Source organism: Mustelus asterias, chromosome 4 (genome assembly GCF_964213995.1).
Source record: "Mustelus asterias chromosome 4, sMusAst1.hap1.1, whole genome shotgun sequence".
NCBI classification, from domain to species: Eukaryota; Metazoa; Chordata; class Chondrichthyes; order Carcharhiniformes; family Triakidae; genus Mustelus; species Mustelus asterias.
Genome location: NC_135804.1, coordinates 44,966,147 through 44,989,932, shown reverse-complemented (window position 1 = coordinate 44,989,932; position 23,786 = coordinate 44,966,147).

Sequence of the window (23,786 nt, the reverse complement as noted above, 5' to 3'; positions counted from 1 at the left end):
TTTTAATATCACAAACGTTTGCTGCTGAATTGGAATACACACTCCAAGGGTAAGAAAACACATGCCTTTCTTTTCTGTAAGAAAACATATAGGGGGTAATTCTCCCAGCCCGCCCCACTGCTCAAGTAACGCAGCGGGCCAAGAGACATCAGTGGGGGCTTGTCGTGGGACTGGTGACAGGCATCCAGCTGATCATGAGTCTTTCAGGCAATGTGTTAAGACGTAACCAACCTCGCACTGGAAATGGGTGCGAGGCTGATTATCATATTGAAATCGCAATTCAACCCTACGCAGACAGATCGCAACCCCATGCCCCATTTTCCCCCCCACCGATCGCACGCAGAGTGGCAGTGGACCCCCTTCTCCCTCCCCCCACCAGACAATGATTTCCCACCTCCCTCCTCCCCCCCCCACCAGAGATCCATCTGAGCCGCCTCCGCCCTCCCCCTCCCACCATAGAACGATCTGGGCTTCCTCCTCCCCCTCTCCCCTCCCCGCCCTTCACGAGAAAACGATTTGGCCCTCCTCATCCCCCCCCCACCAGAGATCCATCTGGCCCGCCTCCCTTCTCCTTCCCCCCCCACCAGAGAATGATCTGGCCCGCCTCCTCCCCCCACTCCACCAGAGAACAAACTGATCCGTCTCCTTCCTCCAATTTCCCCTCCCCAGCAGAGAGCCATGTGGCCCTCCTCCTCCCATCCCCAACCAGAGATCCATCTGACCTGCCTCCCTCCTCCTACCCCCCACAACCATAGAACGATCTGCCCCCCCCCCCCCCCCCCCCACCACCACCACCACCGATCTGAGTCAGAGAGCCACTGGAAGCTCTGAACGTACCTCCTCAGAAGCTGGAGCGCCCGAAACAGACTTTTGCCGAGCATGTCTGTTTCGCCCCGAATCTAGATGGGCGAACGTGATGGTAAAGGGGGAAATACAGGTACGTTTGGGCCTCCAGCCCATTAAGTCAATTTAAATGCATGCGCATGCATTTAAATTGATGTTGTGCCCGTTTTGGGCGTGGTTCAGATCACGGCCATTTTGGGCGCTTGGTAAAGGGGGAACGGAAGCGGTCGTGGATCGTGCTATTCACCTCACGCCCGATTTTACCAAGTTTTCGCACCCGAAAACGGGCGCAACTTGTTGGTAAAATCGGGCTCTGTATCTTTGGAAGGCATTGTCTGTGTGGAGTTTGCACATTCTCCTCGTGTCTGCGTGGGTTTCCTCCGGGTGCTCCGGTTTCCTCCCACAGTCCAAAGATGTGCGGGTTAGGTTGATTGGCCATGCTAAAAATTGCCCCTTAGTGTCCTGAGATGCGTAAGTTAGAGGGGTTAGTGGGTAAAAAAATATGTAGGGATATGGGGGTAGGGCCTGGGTGGGATTGTGGTCGGTGCAGACTCGATGAGCCGAATGGCCTCCTTCTGCACTGTAGGGTTTCTATGATTTCTATGATTGTCAAAGAAGTCTTGATAAGTTGGCAGCAGAAGGGTTTCAGTCAGTGGATGATGTACTCAAGAAGTGGGCTGCTTTGTCTTTGTAAAGGTTGAGTTTTTGAGTGTTGTTGGAACTGCCGTCATCCAGGCAAGTGAAAAGCATTCCATCATTCTCCAGGCTTGGGTTTGTTAAATGATAGAAAGGCTTTGGAGAGTCAGGAGGTGAGCTAGTCACTGCCGATTACCAGCCTCTGATCCGTCCTTATTTGGCTGATCTAATTAAGTTTCTCATCAGTGGTGACCTCTTGGATGTTGAGGGTGTGGAATTCGACGATGTTAGTCCCATAGAATTGTTTGATTTGATGGGATTTATTGTTCCCATATCTATTGGGATGCAGTGAAAAGTATTGATCTTTGCGCGTTACAGACAAAGCATACCATTCATAGAGTTCATAGAGGCAAAGAAAAGGAGAGGGTGCAGAATATAATGTTACAGCTATAGCTAGGGTGTAGAGAAAGATCAACTTAATATAAAGTAGGTCCATTCAAAGTCTGATGGCAGCAGCGAAGAAGCTATTGTTGAGTTGAGGGGGAGATGTTGGGGGCGGGGGGGCAGGGGGGATGGTTTGACTCAACTCTCTCTTGTTAGAGATGATCAGTATCTGGCACTTGTGTGGTACTTGCCAAATGATCAGCTGAAATATGAATGCTGTTTGGGTTTTGCTGTGCATGAGCTATGGACTGTTCAGTATCTGTGAATGCTACTGAGCACAGTGAAATCATCAGCAAAAATCCACCTTATGGTGGAGGGAAAATCATTAATGGAGCTGCTGAGGTGGTTTGCTTTAGGACAATGAAGAAAGCATTATTTGACAACTGCTATATGCTGGGAATCTGTTCTACATATCTTCACTGGGAGGAAACTATTTCTTCTAATTGAATTCTCAATTATCTTGCTTGAGACACCTTCAGTTCAACAACTGACAAGTTATCATAGCCTATCTACTGTTTCTGGGGATCAGCAATGAAACACCCTGGAGCTTTCACATTGTTTTAACTTGGAAGAAATACATAAATTGCAGGTGCTTTTCACAGTGTTTTATTCTGTGGTGGGGCCCAATGGAAACCCCATTTAACTACAGACAGAAGAAGGTGAACTAGGAGATCAAGAATGCCTGCACCTGCACAATATCTGACGCCACTGCAGATAAAAATCCCACATTCTAGAAATCCTGGTGCAGTCGTGGTGGCAGAGACTCTGGGTAGAATTTTACACTCCTCTAACAGTTGTTTGCAGATGGGGGGGGTCTGTAATTTTTCCCAGATGGACTTAACAACTGGGGCATTGACTGACTACCCTTTTGATTTCTTTATCGATGCCTGGCCACCAAACATAACTTCTGGCTAGTGCTTTCATCCTGCTTTCCCTGGATGTCAGTCATGCAATTCCTGGAATAAAAGTTATCTCCCTTGGGGTGGGATTATAACACAAGTCCACCCCGCCCCCCCCCACCACCCCCCCTCCCCCCCCCCCCCCCCCCCGCCCCCCCTGCCCCACAACAAAACACCGTCCTCAGGTTATCTTTGTTCTTCTTTGTTGGTAGGGTTTAAACAGCTCTGACTTATCACCTTTGCATCACCATCTTCTTAACTCTTGATAACACTGGTGCTCTTTCTGCCCACATCTTTAGCAGAGACTGGCAAAGTCTCTATCCAGTGCAGCCCCAGCAGTATCTCTTGTGTGACCAATGGTGATGCTACAGCCTGCGGCAAGGGCAACTGGCTGAGTGCATCCACGTTTGATATCTGTGTCCCTGGGCGATGCTGGAACGTATAACTGTACACTGTAAACAATAGAACCCACCTCTGCACCCTTGCAGAGACAACTGGCAGCACTGGCTTATCTTCACTGAATAAACATAACAATGGGGTCTGAAATTATTGTGAAATGCCATCCATAAATATACTGATGAATCTTTTTGACTGCATAAATGACCGCCAGCTTTCTTTACCTATCTGGGAATACCTTTTTCCCATATGTGATAACATTCTCAACGCAAAGGCAATTGGCCTTTCTACTCATCAGGCAACCTTTGGGACATAGCTGCTCCCACTTCATACAGTGATGCATCACAGGTCACTACCAATGGCTAGGTTCAATTGAAGTGCACCAACAATGCCGATGACTGCAGAGTTTGCTTTATTTTTTGTGAACGTTTCTTTTTGTTCTTCTCCCCACCACTGTCAGCAGAATAACCTTTCCTTTTTCTTCAGCTGTTATTTCATTTGCTACAAAGAACTAACACAGCCTTTCAATATACTGTCCCCAGTTTTCCACTTCAATGTCAAATAGTTCAGTCTTCCCAAACAAAGGCATTTTAATGTGTGTTTGTACCTTGCTTCTTCCTATTTTTGATGCTCAAGTCTCTTCCCCCTCTCTCTGCACACTGCAATCCCCAACCACTTTTAAAGTTTTTCTCTGTCATCAGTGTAATAAATCGAGGGTGACTCGATGTAGCTCAAAGTAACAAAAGATTTATTGCCAACGATAAATACTTATTTACAATAAAGGGTCTGACAGAATTAACTATGTGACTGTACAACACTCCTCCCTGACTCCAGCTGAGTATCCACCCAAACCTGGGATACGCGCCCTTGCACCCGATTAGCTCAACTTCCCGCCTGGTTTACCAGGCTGATTCTTGGGATGGCAGGTCTGTCATATGAGGAGAGGGGATCTCATAAAAACATATAGCTCTTGGCGCCAAAAGGGATCAAGGGATATGGGGGGAAGGGTGGGATCAGGATATTGAATTCGATGATTAGCCATGATCAAAATGAATGGCGGAGTAAGTGTGAAGGGCCGAATGGCTCCTGCTTCTAGTTTCTATGTTTTTATGTTGTCACTCCATATAGGTCTGGCCCGATCACATGGCCTTCAGAAAATGCCCCCTTAAGGGGGCCACGCTACCGCAGACTTCCTTTAAAATGAGTGGCTCCTCGTAGCGCTAAATGGATGTAGGACAGTTAGTATCAGTAGAGTTATGTTTCCTGCTGACTCTTTGGATGATGGGGGGCTGGAGGGGAGGTGGCAGAAAACTCTGTCATCTGAAAAATCCTGCTCCTGATGTCACGGGTGTCCACCCTCACATCTTCTGTTCTTCACCAAGAATGAGGCAAACCTTTTTTTGATTTGATTTGATTTATTATTGTCACATGTATTAGTATACAGCGAAAAGTATTGGTTCTTGAGCGCTATACAGACAAAGCATACCGTTCATAGAGAAGGAAAGCAGAGAGTGGAGAATGTAGTGTTACAGTCATAGCTAGGGTGCAGAGAAAGATCAACATAATGCGAGGTAGGTCCATTTAAAAGTCTGATGGCAGCAGGGAAGAAGCTTGCCCAGTTTCTCAAACATGAGTGTTCTACGCCAGGTTAAAAATACGTCTTCTGAGTTTTCATCAAATGCTTTACATTTACTTGATTAACATTATTATCAGCAGCTTCATATTACTGGTGAATAATCAATAGGCACATCAGCAAGCTCAGCCTTTATAAATGGATGACCCTTTATAACACATCTCCTGGTTCGTGTTTCAACACACAACTACCCTGTGTGCAGTCCAGCTAATGGAAAAGCCAATTTTAAAACGACTTGACAATAAAATAACATCGACGGTAATTTGGGCACAGAGATTTCTGTATTCTGCATGAAGAAGCTTGCACACCCACGCACCCAGGATTCAGAAAGAACGTGATTCCTGAAGGACACCAGCCAATTCCTCCTGTGGTACATTGACACTCCTGATTGGCTTTTTTGTGAAGTCCATTCAGAAATGAAAAAGAAAGAATGCAGAACTTTGTAGATGGATTCTTACTGGTGTTGGCTTTGGTGATATTTTGAGGTTTTTTTGCATTGTCACCTACAAATTATTCTTCAAATTAAACTAAAGCTTTCAATGTTTGTTGTGTTTTTAATGTTAGAGCGTATCTGTGGAATAGCTCCTGTTGCATACAGCACAACATGTTTCATGTTGAATATTGTATTCTCGAGTGCGCTCTTTCTCATACACTGTCCTCAATTACAAACCTAATGGAAGGACTCTGTATGATGGCCTCCTGGGACATTTCCTGAGAACTCGTGTGCAGTTCTTTTGGATGCATATTTCCACATGTTATAGATCCAGGAAATTCATGGCAGGAATAGCTTGCCATGTTTCATTTTTGGAAGCTTGCTTCTCCTTATTTGCGCAGAGGCTGGTGCTGACTTGAAAGCTGCCTCCTTCTTTCTCTGCTTCTGTATGTCTGCTACTTGTGAACATTTGAGTCCAGATGGTGACCACTGACTCTGTTGGCAAAGGCAATTGCATTGATGCAGTGTATCTGAATCTCTCCCCCACAACTACTGACACTCTTCGACTATAGATCGCAATCCCTCAACATCATCAGTGAGACATTCTAAGGGACTACACTTGTTATCTATCTATCGACAGGCTCCTATGGAAATGTCAATTTGGTACTGTTATTATTGGCTATCTCTCGCTAGTGGGGATGATTGTATTCCATTGTAATCCTTGCATGACAATACTCAAGGTAGACATGCTGCTAGGCATGAAATGTCAAGTATAGTATAGTCAAGGATAATGTCAAGAACTAACTACAGTTAGAAAATCAGAGTGGCCACTTTGGAATGTTTTGTTCTGTATGGGCATTTGGAGCCTTTAGATTCCTCTGAAATATCTTCATAATGTCGCTTTATGATCCACTTTCAGCATATTAGTGGACAAATTTGGGTTAATATGGTTTTGTGAAGCTAACCAGGGAAACATAGATGGCACTTTCAACCTTAATATTTCGGAGTATAATCCAGATAATGGTCACTTTGTGATAAAACATCAAATACAGTCAAATACAGCCAGAACCATACAGTGATTTTACCATTTACTGGGCACCTTCTGACATTGACTAAAACTTTTCTGTACCTTGATGCATCAACCCCAAAACTGCCAAGCAATCTGTGCATTGTGCAGCCTTCCATTATATTGGCCACTGAAATCTAATAATATGGTGTTCTTTAATTGATAACATTTATAAACATTGTCCAGTCCTTTCGTGCATTTTTGTTCTGACAACAGGAGTTAGCTGGATCATTTAGTCTTTTCCTGTGAAGTTTTGAATTGATTTACTGAAGCTGGTGACTCAATGAGCAGATTCAGCCTCAGATACTCTTCACTGATTGCCATGGCTTGTTTGGCTTTTTTTCATAATTGACAATCAGATTCAGAATAATTGGCAGTCATAGTAGATTTTACTGAACAAATTGCACTAGCTTTGAATGTTCAAAGTTGTCTTTGTTCTTAGCTTCCAGCCTACATTTGAAAACCAGTGTGAAACAATCTTTGAACATACTAATCAAAAGAAGCTTGGTGCAGGGATCTGAACTACAGATATATATTTTTTTAATTACTTACGAACAGCGATTGGATTTAATGATACAGTCACTAACTGAAAGTACACAATTTTGTCCCAAGCAGCAAAGGTAAAATATCAGTGTTATTAAAGTGTAATATGTCTGAGAACATTTTGGAAATATTTGAATGTTATCTCTTTAAGTATCCCTTGGCTGTAATTTGTACAATCATTTTGTTATTTAGAGCTGGAAGTGTTAACTCCATCGTGTTTCAGAACCTCCTGCAGGTTGCAAGAAGACATCAACATCACTGAGCTTGATCCTGAACCAACAACATGCTATCAATCCCAAAACACAGTGATGAATCTTTTATCATATGCTTTTATTCTTCATTCTGTGTAAGTGCACTAATGAGAAAATGTATCTATTCACGATCGAGTTGACCCCAACTTGATTCCTAAACTGGAAAGGATCTTGAATTCTCTGTAATTCACTATCTTAGTTAGCAATGAATAATAAGGTAATTTGACATATGGGCTCACTGATCTTTAGCAACAGTTTTATATGTTCAATAATTGAAGGAACTTTTAATACCCAAAAACAACAAAATGCTATTACAAAGAACAAAGCACAAAGAAAAGTACAGCACAGGAACAGGCTTTTCAGCCCTCCAAGCCTGCGCCGATCATGATGCCTGCCTAAACTAAAACCATATGCACTTACAGTGTCCGTATCCTTCCATTCCCATCCTATTCATGTGTTCGTCTAGTTGCCCCTTAAATGCCGCTATTGTACCTGCTCCCACCACCTCCCCTGGCAGCAGGTTCCAGACATTCACCACCCTCTGTGTAAAAAACTTGCCTCGCACATCTCCTCTAAACTTTTCCCATGCACCTTAAACCTATGTCCCCTAGTACTTGACTTTTCTACCCTAGGAAAGAGCATCTGACTATCCACTCTGTCCATGCCTCTCATAAGCTTGTAAACCTCTATCAGATCATCCCTCAATCTCCGTCGTTCCAGTGAGAACAAACCGAGTTAGTTTATTCTAGTTTGTCTGTAAATGTGATATCTTTATTAAAAACTGTCCACAGTATTTCCATGACCAGTTCTATTTGGTGCATCACAAATCATCATTTAACACAGCACGTTTCAGTTAACACCGCAGGAAACAAAAGGGTTTTCAAATCATTTGGCCATGATTTTGCCACAGGATGTTTGTAGTGATGGATTGTGAGTTCATGATGAAAGAACCAATGTGAAACCTATACTGGGCTCACTTACATGAGAAATGATTTCAAACCCCAATAATTTCGAGCAGTGTTCCCTCCAGGTCATGCATTACCATATAACAGGGAAAAAACAATCACCATGTGCAGCTCAATGTGAAGAAGATGTCTTTAAATCTGGAAATTTATACAAATATTTGTAGAAATTGGTTTACAGAACTGTGAATCACATCATTAATCAATATAAGGCATAAGTTTTTTAAAAATCAACTTAACTGTAATATTTGGGTGGCACGGTGGCACAGTGGTTAGCACTGCTGCCTCACAGCTTCAGGGACCCAGGTTCGATTCCCGGCTTGGGTCACTATCTGTGTGGAGTTTGCATATTCTCCCCGTGTCTGCATGAGTTTCCTCCCACAGTCCAAAAATGTGCGGGTTAGGTGCATTAGCCATGTTAAATTGCCCCTTAGTGTCTGGGATGCATAGGTTAGAGGGATTAACAGGGTAAGGTTGTGGGGATAAGGCCGAGGTTGGATTGTTGCCGGTGCGTGCTCGATGGGCCAAATGGCCTCCTTCTGCACTGTAGGAATTCTATGATTTTATGATACTTTAAGTAGATAATGGTGATTGAGAGTGGAAAGCCTACATATTCATCTTAGCTGGTTTATCAGGCTTTTATTAATAGCTGGACTGTTAGAATGTATCACGAAAGATCTCAAACATTGAACACAATTTTCCATTCCAGGACTAAGACCCTTGGTAGGTTGGGAAGCTGGTGTTTCTCGCCATATCGTGCAATGCCAGCCTCATTAATTAAGCAGGCAGGGGTTTCCCAATGTTTATCATGGCAGGGGCAGGCTGGATGACATTCACATCCAGGCCTCATATTTAAAAGGTGCCTAGGCAGCAACCTACCTGTCGTTGAAGGAAGAGATGGCCTACTGATCACAGAGAGCTTCAGCACCCAGATTTAGTGCTGGAAGACCTTCTCAATGCAGTGGAGGTCAAGAGGGGCTTCCTCTACCCAGACGATGGAAGCAAAAGACTGAGACACCAGACCAATCCTGCATGGAAGAAGTCTCCATAGAGGGCAGTGGCCAGAGCCTACACTAGAGGAAATGCCCCATGAGGATAAGTGAACCCTGAACTGCTCACACCCACCTCACTGAATTGTACAGGAGATACGGGCGTCCATCCAGTAAGGATGGGGGCGGCATGGTGACACAGTGATTAGCACTGCTCCCTCACAGCGCAAGGGACCTGGGTTCGATTCCTGGCTTGGGTCACTGTCTGTGTGGAGCTTGCACATTCTCCCCGTGTCTGCGAGGGTTTCCTCCGGGTGCTCCGGTTTCCTTCCACAGTCCAAAGATGTGCGAATTAGATAAATTGTCCATTCGTGTCAGGGGGATTGGAGGGTAAATATATGGGGTTACAAGGATAGGGGCTGGGTGGGATCATTGTCGGTACACATCCAATGGCTGAATAGTCTCCTTCTGCAGTGTAGGGATTTTATGATGTTTGGGCCGGAGATGTTCACTTTGTCACAATTTACTCCAATATGATTGGCCAAGTGGCCTCTTCTGCACTGTAGAGATTCTATGATTCTATGATCAATATATGTCATATAGAATCCTAAGGGCCATGCATTCCTGCACACTCTCCAGCCTGTTGACACCTGCACAACACCCACCATCCTCGCTGGCTCTCCAACATGGTTCTTCCCACCTTCCTGCTGTATACTATCTCACCCATTCCATGATCCCAGCCGCATCTCTCTCCTCTCCTGGCCACCCCCAGCTTCCCTCACCCAACTTTAGGCCCCGCATATCCATCCCACATTTTGATCCCTCCCCTCCCCAATTTAATTACACCTCTTCCCAGCATAGACCATCCACCTCCTAGAAGCTCCTGTAATGAGTAGATTCACGTGGATACTGCTCCAACCACACACTGCTGAATGTGGTGTTCCAGGGTCCACGGTTTCTGGAGGCCACTATCTTGATCTCTGCAGGCTGCCACAAGCCTTTGGTAAGTTCCAACATGTGCACGCCACATTGGTTCTGGACTAGTGTGAAATCCCACTGGGGGCACAGGTGATTGGGCAAGGAGGATAATTCTGGTTGGGCCTTCATCTGTAACCCATGAATGGGATGCAAAATGGTTTCATGCTGGCCTCTGGTGGGAATTGGGACCCTTCATGATGGGTAGGAGCAAACATTTCCATCGGCATAAAATGTTGGAGAAAAAAGATGCGGTTCCCTCGCATTGTCCCCTTCACGCCTGCCATTAAACCTGCTGTGGAGAGGACTGGAAAAGTCCACTCATTGTTTTTATAAATGTGGCAGATTAATTTAATTGCCCTGTACGCAGAATGTGGAGAACCCACCTTTCCAAATGTTACTGTGTAATTGAGTAATGTTCTGTGTTGAGGAACATGACAGGTGGGATAACGGGTTTATAAGCACAGAAGTGATTCTGAAGTTTTTTTTAATTTTAGTAGCTACGTTGGTCCAGTTATTATCCTTTACTGTTACCCAGTAGGATGCACGTTTTAAACATTAGCATCTCAAAACTAAGAGCTAGCTGATTGCTGAGAGAGAGAGAAGCCCTTTCATATCAGAGTGGAACTGAGGAGGGTCAGAGCGAGGGCAAAAGAAGCATTCAGGGTCACATGAGTATCGTTTCTTCAACACAATGCCACCTTTTCATCAGCAGCCAAGTACTCTGAGCTGCCTGATAATTATCTTTGACAATATTCATTAGCAGGACTTGTACAGACGTCAACGTACCAGGCATTCCAACAGCAAAATACACGATCCCCAACAATGCTTTACACGCATTTCAACTAGTTCTTTGACAAAATGTAATGAAGTGGACACATACGTCCCATCATAAACATTTCAACCTGGTCTCATTGCAGGGGAACTTTGTTTCAAATACTTCCGAACTGGCATGGGATGCACAGATGCTAAAGCAATCAGTCAATGGTTGTCAGAGGGGAACGGCATCAAAACACATTGGAAAATTGGGAAATCAGGAAACAAAAAGCATTGAGCAGCCTCTTTCTTTCCTGAATGAGTCAACAGACAGCAAACATTTGAAGTGCTCTACCTAATCTGAAGTTATATAAAGCAAGGTTCCATCCATTTGAACCTGAGGAGAAAAGATTCCATTTTGGGAAAGTATAACACCAAATCCAATAAGCTAAGATTTCCTGTCTCTGCAGGAGTGACGTCCCCAACCTTTCCAACATTCTGAAAAGCTTTTAAATTGCAATAGTTCGCCCAGCTCCATGTTATACTAATATTTAGAAATGCACCAACCAAAACTCAGGAAGCTCAAGTTTTCACTTACCTTTTCCTCATAGTTTAACTGCGTCTCTATAATGAAATGTAATTATAGTTTATATACCTTTCAAAATTACTAATCTATTTCACAATACGGTTACAGTTGCTGACACTGAATGACTAATCTGTTGCCCCTCCCCCATTAATATTTTCTCTTTTCCTTTTCTGAAGTAAGTTTTCCAATCATTTTGTAACAGTCCGGAAGGATTTATTAAAATGTTCGAATATTAAGCAAAATGAAAATTAACACATCATTACATTCTCATATTGTCAAGCACTCCGAAAGATGGCACTAGCATATTATTTGTGAAAGGTTAATGAAGGGATGTTGATATGGGATAATACACATGAATGAACAGGAAAATAATGAAAGCAGATTTGTAATATATTTGGAGGTGTTCTTTTATAGATATTATAATGTGATTTAAATAATCTTAAAAGCGTTCTTGGTTCAGAAAGAGTAAATCGAATTTACTGCTAAAAAATGGAATCTTAGTTTGTTGAGCTTTCCCAGTTACATTTTGAAATAAAATGTAAAGTTCTATACATAGTGTTTCTGTATTTACTGCTTGAATCCACATTTTGTATGCCTTGCTGATACTACTAAAGCATCACAGGGTATGTCCTATTGTCTGGCAAAGACTTAATCAAAGAATGCACCTGCTGTTGACTCATTTTGCTTGTGTGTGTGTCTGCATAGCTGTGTGTGACACACAATGATGTGACAAGCAAGGAGTATTCATTAACCTTTAGCAGAGTAAGGTTAAATGATAAGATATTTGGTACGTAGTTTGCAATGGCATTTACAGTAGTTGGATTACTGGGCTCAATATGCTGAATGTTCTCCTCAAATAATCAACCCTTTATTGAAGTATATTCATTAAAAGACTATACTGTTTACATACAAAGGGGCTGAGATGGAGCAAAAGGCATTCTGATCTTCCTTGTTCTACTTGAAAGACAACATTTAGTTTCATCTTTTGGCCTATAAGACATATGTTCAACCATTACTTTGTGACTCAAAGCTCCTCGGTGTACAATAGGAGGACTTCCTTTGACCCTTGTGTAATATCCAGCATTAGGCAATTGAATGGATAGTTTATTTTTGATGTCAGTAAGTGTGGGTTGTTACATTTTTGCCGGAGAAATAAAGAGGCCACACACCTTTTGGAAAATAATAGTGTAAATGGGGTCAAGGTATCTAGAAGTCTAATTTCACAAAGCGTAAAAATTAGCACTGCCATTGGGCCATAACAATCCAAACAAAGCCCTTGGTCCATTTTTAGATGATTATTGTTGAAGGGAATGGAGGTTATGCTTAATTCTCCAGACCTTTAGTTACACCACACTTGGGAGTTCTGTGTACAGATACAATCTCCATATTACAAGAAGGATACAGAGCCATCTGAGAAGGTGCAAAATAAATTTATAGGGCTGATAACAGAATTGCAAATTGATGGCTATCAAGAAAAAACTGAACAGGCTGGAGCATGTTTCTCCAGGAAAAAGAAGAATGAATGATAAGAAGTCTTTAAAATTGAGTGGTTTTGGTAGGGCCGCCATAAGGAAGATGTTTCCACTTGTATCGGTGTTCATAAGGGTCTTAAGTATTAGATAGTCACTAATAATCCATTAAAAAATTCAGGAGAAGCTTCTTTCCCTAGAGAGCGAGGAGAATGGGGAGCTCACTACCCACATGGAGTAACTGAGGCGAGGAGCAAAGATGCTTTTAAAGGAAAGCTGAGGGAGAAAGTGATGGAAGGACAGAGTTAGCTGAGGGGGATGGGAGAGGGTTTGTGCGGGGCATAGATACTGGTACAAACCAGTTGGGTTGAATGGCCTGTTCCTGTGCTGTAAATTCTATGTCACTCTGTGGACAGGATTCTCTGACCTCATCTGCGGCTGGGATTCTCCGGTCCTGCTGCTGTGAATGGAGATTTGGCTGAGCGTCAAATTCTCCATTCCCGCTGGCAGCAGTGGCAGGACGAACCACATTAGAGAATTCCGGCCTAAGTATGTAATTCATGTAAAAAAATATCAGTTGAATAAAGGCAGGTACTTGACCTTTTGCTCAAACCAACCTGGTGATAAACCTGGCAGGCACTGGACTTAGAGGTCTGAAATTTGAAGTTGGCAAACTGCAAGTTACCTGTTTGGGTCCACTACACTGAAGGCACCTTTATGCCAAATATCTGGCAAGGGAGATTTGAGTCTTATCATCAAATCATAGAATAGTTACAGCACAGAAGGAGACGATTAAACCTGTCATTTCCTTGCTGACTTTGAAAGAGCAGCTTGGCTGGTCCAACTTACCAGCCCCTTCCACTTCACCCTGCAGATGCTTTCTCTTCCATTTTGAAAGCTGTGATTGAATCTGCCTCCACCCCCACTCCGAGGCAATGCATTCCCGAACCTAATCACTCACCGCCGTGCACTAAGGTGCCACCTCATGTCACCTCACATTATTTCTGGTTCTTCTGCCAATCATCTTAAATTGATAATACGAAAATAAAAGACTGCAGCTGCTGGACATCTGAAATAAAAACAAGGTACTGGAAATACTCAGCAGGTCAGACAGCATCAGTGGAGATAAAAACAGAGTCAGTAAGACCATAAGATGAAGGAGCAGAAGCAGGCCATTTGGCCCATCCAGTCTGCTCTATCATTCAATGAGATCATACAAAGAACAAAGAAAAGTACAGCACAGGGACAGGTCTTCGGCCCTCCAACTTGTGCCGATCCTGATGCCCGAACTAAAATAAAACCTTCTGCCTTACTCGGTCCATATCCCTCTATTTCCTCCCTATTCATGTACCCATCCAGCTGCCTCTTAAATGTTGCTAATGTGCCTGCTTCCCCAACATCCTCTGGCAGCGCGTTCCAGGCACTCACCACTCTCTGTGTGAAAAACGTCCCCTGCACATCTCCCTTAAACTTTCTTCCACTCACCTTGAACCTGTGCCCCCTTGTAATTGGCACTCCACCCTTGGAAAAAGCCTCTGACTATCCACCCCGTCTATGCTGATCATGACTGATCTGATACAATAATCTCAACTCCACTTTCCAGCTTTATCCCCATAACCCTAGATTCCCTTACTGATTAAAAATCTGTCACTCTCAGCCTTCAGCATACTTAATGAGTTAATGGTGGGATTTTCCATCTCCCCAGTAGCATGTTTTTCGGTAGCAGAGGCAGCTTGCCATTGGCCACTGGCAGGATCTTCCGGTCCCACTGAAGTCTACTTTAGCATTTTGTGTGCCTTGCCTGTCTGACACCAGGGAACCCGCCATGGGGGGTGGGGAGGGGGGTGGGGGGGGAGGGGATTTGCTTTCGGCAGACTAGAAGATCCTGCCCAAGGTTTGAGGGGTGTGACCTTGCATCAGATTCAGAATTGAACACAATATTCAAGTTGAGACCAAGTTAGTGTTTTAGAAAAATTCACCATAACCTCCTTGCCTTTGTACTCTATACTTCCATTTAGAAAGCTTGGGATCCCGCATGCCTTATTACTTGCTTTCTCAACTTACCCTGCCACCTTCAATGATTTGTGCACACAGGTCCTTTAAGATTGTATCCTTCACTTAATACCACCTTTCCTCATTCTTCCAACCATAATGTAACACTTCACACTTTTCTATATCAAATTTCACCTGTCACATGTCCACCCATTCCACCAGTCTATTTTTGGTCTCTTGAATGTCTCTTACAATCTTCCTCCATAACGCTGCCAAGTTGTATGGCATCTGCACATTTTGAAATAGTGCCCTGCATATCCAAGTCTAGGTCATTAATACAGGTCAAGAAAAGCACTGGTTCTAATACTGACACCAAAGGGTGAAATTTCCATTCTGCCCGCCGCAGGAATCATAGCAGGTGAGGGACGGACTATGGAAAGGTGTGTTGACCTCGGGTGGGAATTTTCAATTTTGGGGCGAGCGTGGCTAGAAAATCCCACCCCAATACTACTATATTTCTTCCTCCATTCCGAAAAACAAATGCTCACCACTACATTCCTGTTCCTGTTTCCTGTCAATTAGCCAACTTTGTATCCATACTGCCACGTTCCCTTTTATTCCATGGATTTCAACTTTGCTGACATGCCAGTTATGTGGCACTTTCTTAAAAGCATTTTGGAAGTCTTTGCACACGACAGCAACTGCATTATCCAGATTAACCCTCAGTTATTCAGTGCTTTTAGGTTTATCCTTTTGCTTTTAGAAGAAGGATATTTTTTATTTGTTCATGGGCATTACTGGCTAGACCATCACTTATTAACCACCCTTAATTGCCCTTGAGAAGGTGATGGTGAGCTGCCTTCTTGAACCACTGCAGCCCATATAGTGCAGGTACACCCACAGTGCTGTTAAGAAGGGAATTTCAAGATTCTGACCCAATGACAGTGAAGGAACGGTGATATAGTCCCAAGTCAGGATGGTGAGCGGCTTGGAAGGTAATCTACAGATGGTGGTGTTCCCATGTACCTGCTGTTCTTGATCTTCTAGGTGAAAGAGATTGCTGGTTTGGAGGGTCGAAGATCCCTTGGCGAATTGCTGCAGTGTATTTTATATATGGTACATGCTGCTGCCACTGTGTGCCAGTCGTGGAGAGAGTAAATACTTAAGGTGGTGAAGGGAATGCTAACCAAACAGGTGGCTTTATCATGGGTGGTGTTAAGTTTCTTGAATATTGTTGGAGCTGCACTCATTCAGGCAGATTGGATCTTGGACTTAATAAATAGAGGTATTGCATGGATAAAAAGGAAAGTCATTGGGTCAGAATCTTGAAATTCCCTTCTTAACAGCACTGTGGGTGTACCTGCACTATATGGGCTGCAGTGGTTCAAGAAGGCAGCTCACCATCACCTTCTCAAGGGCAATTAAGGGTGGTTAATAAGTGATGGTCTAGCCAGTAATGCCCATGAACAAATAAAAAATATGATATCACATAAAGTGAATTGAATTGGCTGAAGATTGGCAACTGTGATGCTGGGGACCACACAGGAGGCCAAGATGGGCCATCCACTCAGTACTTCTAATTGCAGCTGACTGCAAATGTTTTACCCTTGTGTTTTGCAATGACGTGCTGGGCTCACCCATTGTTGAGGTTTTGGGTATCTGTGGAGCCTCCTACTCTGGTTAGTTGTTTAATTGCCTACCACCACAGCTCTCCCAATTTTTGTATCAGTCCCAAGATATTGGTAAAGAGGACTTTGCAGGATGCATTCCTGTGTCATTTCCAATGGATAAAAACATTGGCTTAAGGACATAGAACAGCATGTCCAAATAAATAGTTGTTTCTCAGATTGAAAGATGGTAGACAGAAGTGTTCCCCAAGGGGCAGTGGCAGGATCACTGCTTTTTTTGATATTTATAAATTATTTGGATATTGAAATAAAGATTAAAATGTCAACATTTGCCAATGGGGTACCAAACATGGAGGATGATACAAATCAATTGCAACAGGATATAGACAGGCAGGCAGAATTGGCAAAAAAATGGCAGATTGAATTTGATGCAGAGAAGTGTGAGGTGATATATTTTTGTAGAAGGGATAAGTAGAAGCAATATTAACATAATGGCACAGTTCTAAAGAGCATATAGGAACAGAAGGACCTCGGCTTTTCATGTGTACAGATCTTGAGGACGGCAGAGCATATTGAGAAAGTGTTTAACAAAACATGTTGGATCTTAGACTTAATAAATAGAGGTATTGCATGGATAAAAAGGAAAGTGATGCTGAAACTCTATAAAATTCAGCTTATGCCACAACCAGAGTATCATATCCAATTCTACTCATCTCACCTTAGAAAGAATGTGTGATTCCATGAGAGGCTGCAAAGGAGATTTATTAGAATGGCTGCAGGGATTGGTGATTCTATTCTCAGGGCTGAACTGCAGAGGATTAGATTATTCTCCTTAAAGCAAAGGAGATTGAGGAGAGGTTAGAAGAGGTGGCCAAGATTATGACAGATTTGGATAAGGTAGAAAAGGAAGAACTGTTTCCATTAACTCAAGGTACAAGACTGGGTGAGAGATGTAAGGTTTTGAGAAAAAGATGCAAGGGGGAATGCGAGGAAGGTATTTTCTACACAGCAAGTGTGGATGTTTCACTGTCCATGAGGTGATGGAAGCAGATGATTAATGATTTCAAAAGGAAATTGAATATGCACTTGATGGAAATAAGTCTGATGGTTTGCTCTACAGAGCATGGGACTCATAAGATCATAGCACTTAATGGGCCGAATGGCCTTCTTTCATGGTATAAATGACTCTCTAACTTTATAATCTACAGGCCAAAGGTATCCAGGAGCACAGTGTGGTATCCGTACTGGCAGGTCTACTGTGGACATTATTTTCTCCATATGCCAGCTATTAGAGAAGTGTGGAGAATAGGAATCATGAAAGCACTCTCACTAAAACATTTCACACCATCGGGAGAGCAGCACTTTGGAAGATTTGGAGGAAACTGGCTGTCCACCAAAGCTCCTCCATCTCAACTGCTCCTTCCATGACAACATGTACTGCACAGTATGGTTTGACAGCACCACTTCCATGAGCTTCAGGGTGAAGAATGGAACGCACACTTTTTAAAATGTTCACATATGGCAAATGAAAGCCTGGGACATCCACATGAGGGTAAGGTAGAAACTAAAACGTTCCAAAATCTTCCTTGAAAAAATAAATTGAGTTCAAAACAATCTGCTCATGAATCATTTAAAAACACTCCACAAGTATGAACTCATATTTTACAAGCCAGTTCTGTTGCTCAGCAAATGTTTTTAGTTAGACCCTGGTGAAAAACCCTGATTGAATGAGGTTTTATGGAGTTTCTAACAGCGAAGTGGGAGTGAGGAAGTTAATGTTTGCACTGATTTCACTGATTGCCGGCACTGGAGAGTGTTCCACAGATCATTGAGTGCCAGACCATGACTTAAGGATTTTTGCACTAATCTGGGCATGCCCGACATTATGTTTATTCATTTGTGGGACATGGGCATCATTGGCCGGCCAGCATTTATTGCCCATCCCTAATTGCCCTTGAGAAAGTGGTGATGTGCTGCCTTCTTGAAATGCTACAGTCCAAGACTTTGCAGCGATTGATACAACTGAAGGGAGTTGAGAATCAACCACATTGCTGTAGCCCTGGAATCACATGTAGGCCAGACCAGATAAGGGCGGCAGATTTCCTCCCCTAAAGGGCATTAGTGAACTAAATGGGTTTTTCCGACAGTCGACAATAGTTTCATGGCCATCCGTAGATTCTTAACTCCCAGATATTTTTTACTGAATTCAAATTCCACCATTTGCCGTGGCGGGATTTGAACCCGGGTTCCCAGGACATGAGCTGTGTTTCTGGATTAGTAGTCTATTGATAATACCACTAGGCCGTCCCCTCCTTGACATCCTCAAATTAGAGTTACTTTCAGCCGGGATTAATACCAAACACCAACAGTTCACCATCAGCACCTCTTCGCTGTACCTTGTACCTCCAACTCCCGCGAAATCCACACCAACATATGCAGTAATGAAAGATTGGAACTGAATCAGCTCTCTCTGGCAAGCTTCATAGTCCAATTTCAGATGCAGAGACCCATCAGTTAGCCTGCCCAGCATAATGTAAAACCGAAAAGAGGATGGTCCTTAAATGTCAGAATGGATAGCGGGTCAAAAGATTAATGGCAATGTCTGCGCAGAGACAGCATAGGCCCTACAAACTTCCATGTTCCAGTGCATTGGTCATGGCATTCAAGGCATCATGCTTGCAGTCAGGACATAAGTGCAAGAATTGGATTGTCAAGGCCACTGGAGGACAACCAACACAAGGCTGACTGTGGCACCTAGGGCTTGGGTCTTTGGACCCTAAGGAGGACTCTTGTTGTGAATGCACAATCACATTTGAGCAGAAACTCAGACAAGTGTCATCCTTCAGGATAACATCAGCCTGCAAGGGGACCTTGGTATGCGATGTGCAGGCTGAGGGAAAGTCAAGGGTTGGAGACTGCATTCCTGCTCTGTACATAGAGGGAGACCATTCAACAAGAATTACCACAGATTGTTCAATTGTATCCATTCACAGATACAAGCAGGAGTGGAGAATGCAGGCTGCAGGTAACCCTGCCTTGTTGATAGCTATGATTAGAATGAGGAGAAAAAGGGCCCATCACTGATTGGCAAAGCTCCAGGAAGGCCATCATGCTTAGGAGCAAGAGCCAGCAGTACCCCAGGAAGACCTAGATGTCAATGAGGAGCGGCCAAATCCACAGAGATGTTTAGTACAACCAAGGGGTGTCAGGAACTGATGCCTTATGGACTTGGAGGATATCCAAAGTCAATTGCTCTGAATGTCACCATTGCACTAAACATTTTTGTTGTGGATCCTTCCAGGGTTTCACTGGAGACCTTTGTGGAATTTCACAACTGGTGATACAAAAATGTGAGATGACTCAAACCCTTTTCAGTGAAGCTCACCATAATGTGCAGTTCCGCATGGATGGTTCAACAAACCAGACTTCCAGAGCTGTGGGATTTGATGTGATCTCAGGCAAGTGCAGAAGGCCATCAACTGCACACATGTGTCCTTGAGAGCTCCCTGGAAGCAGGCAGTGAGATTCATTAATTGAAAATGATTTCACTCTCTGAATGTGCAGTTCCATTGTGATCAGATATAGAGTTAACACCATTGCAGTGGAAGAGAGTTAGGTGCAGTTCAGACAGGGTAAGTTGGCATGTTTCCCTCCCTATCAGCACAGGGAACTCATTTATTTTGAGTCACTCTCAGGTACCAGAGACATTTGAGAGAGCTCGGTGCTTAGAGGATTAGCTCTCGGGGTGATAAGGGGTACGTACCCTCAGAAGACATGGCTAATGATGCCCATTCATCAGCCACAGAGTGCATCTGAGGAGAGAATAACATTATACATTCAACCACAATGTTCTTAATAGAGCATACTATTGGCCTTTTAAAGATGCATTTCAGATGTTAGGACCAATCAGGGAGGGCTCTCCAACATTCACCATAGAGAGTGTCCCACATCATCATTGTTTGCTGCGCCCTGCACAACCTAGCACTGCAAAGCGGGGATGTGTTGTCGCAGTGGGACATGAAGGAGGAGGAGTTGGAAGGGGATGAATCTGAAGAGGGCGAGGATTCAGATAAGCTAAATGAGGATGCCATTGCACGGGTATGATGTGGCAGAAGTGCCCATGACAACTACATATCTACAAGAGGAATAAGGTGAAGACAAGTGAAAGACATGAGCATCATGGTGGCACAGTGGTTAGCACTGCTGCCCCACAGCGCCAGGGATCCGGGTTCGATTCCCAGCTTGGGTCACTGTCTGTGTGGAGTTTGCACATTCGCCCCGTGTCTGTGTGGGCTTCCTCCGGGTGCTCCAGTTTCCTCCCACATTGTAAAAGACGTGCTGGTTAGGTGCATTGACCCAAACAGGTGCTGGAGTGTGGCGACTAGGGGAATTTCACAGTAACTTCATTGCAGTGTTAATGTAAGCCTTACTTGTGACTAATAAATAAACTTACTTCAAAAACAAATTGTTATGAGTGCAGTTCTCTTCAGGCTTCGATGCACCTTCATTGTCATCTGCACTATTTCATGAAAGGTCATCAATCTCACAATGATCACAGAGGAAGAATAAGTCACCTTCAACCCTAATGACGGGGTCATCCTTGGAAGGCACAGTAATCTAGAGACCATATGGCCGCTGTGGAGTCTAATAAACACTCCACTCACACACATCTTTAAGCAGCTATACTTAGTCCTGTCCTTTCAACAATGGCAGCAACAAATCATTGGCAACAGCATCTTCCAAGAGGCTGAGATACTATTGCCCACATGGATGCATTCAAGCCAGTGTGACAACAGCTTAGCAAGGCAACTCTGAGGTGAAAACTATTCATCAATTGTTCGGGTTTGACTGTCTCAAGAGGCAGCGACATCCAGACAGAACCATCTCTCTAAAGCCCAACACTCGTGCATGATTAATGCAGAGGCCGCAGATTGATACTGAGCCCCAGGTATCATTGGACATCAGCATGCAGTGTTCTGTTACATAACAGCATGCATCCAAAGCTGCAAGTTATGATTGCATTGTCTTCACAGAGAGTAGTTCAACAGAAACACTGTGTGATTGTTGACAAACACTCATTACCCTGCATTCATCACAAATCTGCCAAGTTTACATCCTGTATTGCCTTGGCATCTCGGAGAGACGTGGCCCAGTCAGTTTTGACACAGCAGTCAATGATATCTTATTCCCGTTATGGACACTGCTGAGCATTCAGGAAATGTGCTGGAGAATCACTTTGATACCATTACAGTCCTTGACATTGTCCATCTCACAAAAGCCAATCCTTTTTATGAACCCGAAGTCACTGAGTGCACATTCATGCAATGAGTTCCTTATTGACTGGCATTGTGGAACTTCACAGAGGAGTTCTGGGAAGCAATGCTAGGCAGCCATTCAGAAACAAAGATCCTCACAGATGAACAGATGGGTTCATCTGGATGCGTACGTACCTTTGACAGAATACACTCATTCCCATCTGGCAGATATTTCAAATGTCACTGAGTGGAACCAACTTCCATCGCTCAGCACCATACATGCGGAAAGTGGGAACTAATAAAGAAATAGCATTCTGCCTTAAACATGGCAATGGAAAATGCTGCAGGGAGGCATGAGGGCCCAGCAATAAATACTATATTTCCTAAAACCTCACATAAGTGCACTTGGGTGAAAAGACTCCAAAGTTGGTCATGACAAATACTTAAAACAGCCACAAGCTACAGATGCCAATGTGACAGCATCAGGATAATCACTAACCTTGATGGACAATTCCCATGAGGTGACATAATGTCTGCCTGAGATGCAGGGGTTACATGTGTACTGCTGGACCGGGCTCTCCAAGGCGGCTGCCACTCTTCCACGGAGACCTTGATGCGCTCACCCATCAGACAGAATGTGAATAGACTCCTCTATCATTTGTTCCAGTCTGGTGACAGTCTCTGACAACTCTGCCTGATGTTTCACTGCTACCTTTACATCGCAAATATTTCTCTCAGGGCTGACAGCAGAGGCCATCAACAGACTCAGACTCAGTAGAGGCCGGGTCTCCAGCAGACCTTTGAGTGTCAGAGACCTCAGCTGTCACTGCCTCTGCCTGCTGTGGATTTCAGTCTGTGGGATGATTGCCAGATTGTGACCCCAAGGCTACTCTAGAACTAGGGCCCACTGAGGCACATGTACCTGCACTGGTGGACGTTGCAGGTGAATGGAATGACGGGTCTTCCTTAGATGTTTCCTCTGTCTTCTCATCCGAGGAAGTGCTCTGGGTGCCGGAGCAGAGACAGTTGCTTGTTGTCTTCTTTCATCTTTTCTTGGTGTTTGTTGGAATAGAGAGAATTGATAATTAGCGATAGATCAGGCAGGTTCCAACATAATAGGCCACCCACAGTCATTGAACCCCAGGTTGCTGATGTATACTGGATGAACCCTCACAAACCTGTTGGAGGAGGTTGATACATGTAGGAGTGATCTCTGTCCTTGGCAGTGAGTTTTGCTACTTGCTCTTCCTGGAAGGAGAATGTCCTGAGCTCTCGCATCCCTCCTCTGGTCTTTGCTCTCTCCCATCGGTTTTCGGAGTTCTTTCCCTGCGTAAAGACAGATGGATTGACTATGAGCACTATGGATGAAGGAACATTTCAGAAGCATGCATAGCTATTGTGTGTACTGAGCCCTCCCCAGTAAGGGATGAGGACACCATTTGTGCAGCATCTAACATGAGATAGTGATCTTGAAGTGACATGGACCAGAATTTTACCATCCCGCCAGCCACAGAAATCGTAGAGGGTGGGACACGGACCATGCAAAGATCCGTTGACCTCGGGCGGGATTTTCCAGCCTCGGGGCGAGCGTGGCCGGAAAATCCCATCCATGCAGTTCCATCTGCTGGTTGTGTGTGACATCCCTGTGGACTCTAACCCTTAGGGTGCCTGATGTGAGAGTGATTTTGAAATGAGTAAATGTTTCATTTGGCGGAGCATATCAGTTCATTTATTTCATGGGTTGTCCTTTTCTATTGGTCATGGTTGCAGACCTCCTGAGTGACCTTTTCCCAGGTGGGCATGGTCAGGTGAAAGGAATTCCTGCTCCTATCTCTTGGAAACAGGACCGCCTGCCTTTCCTGGTTGGCTTGGAGGAGAATCCCCAGGGAGGCCTCACTGAACCAGAAGCATGGGGTTTGGTATATCTGGGTACCATTATAATGCACAAGCTCACAACACATCTGGCCTGTTGTGAGTGAAAGTCTGTGTGACTGACGTTTAAATATGGCGCCTGGATCTTCGGCCCCATG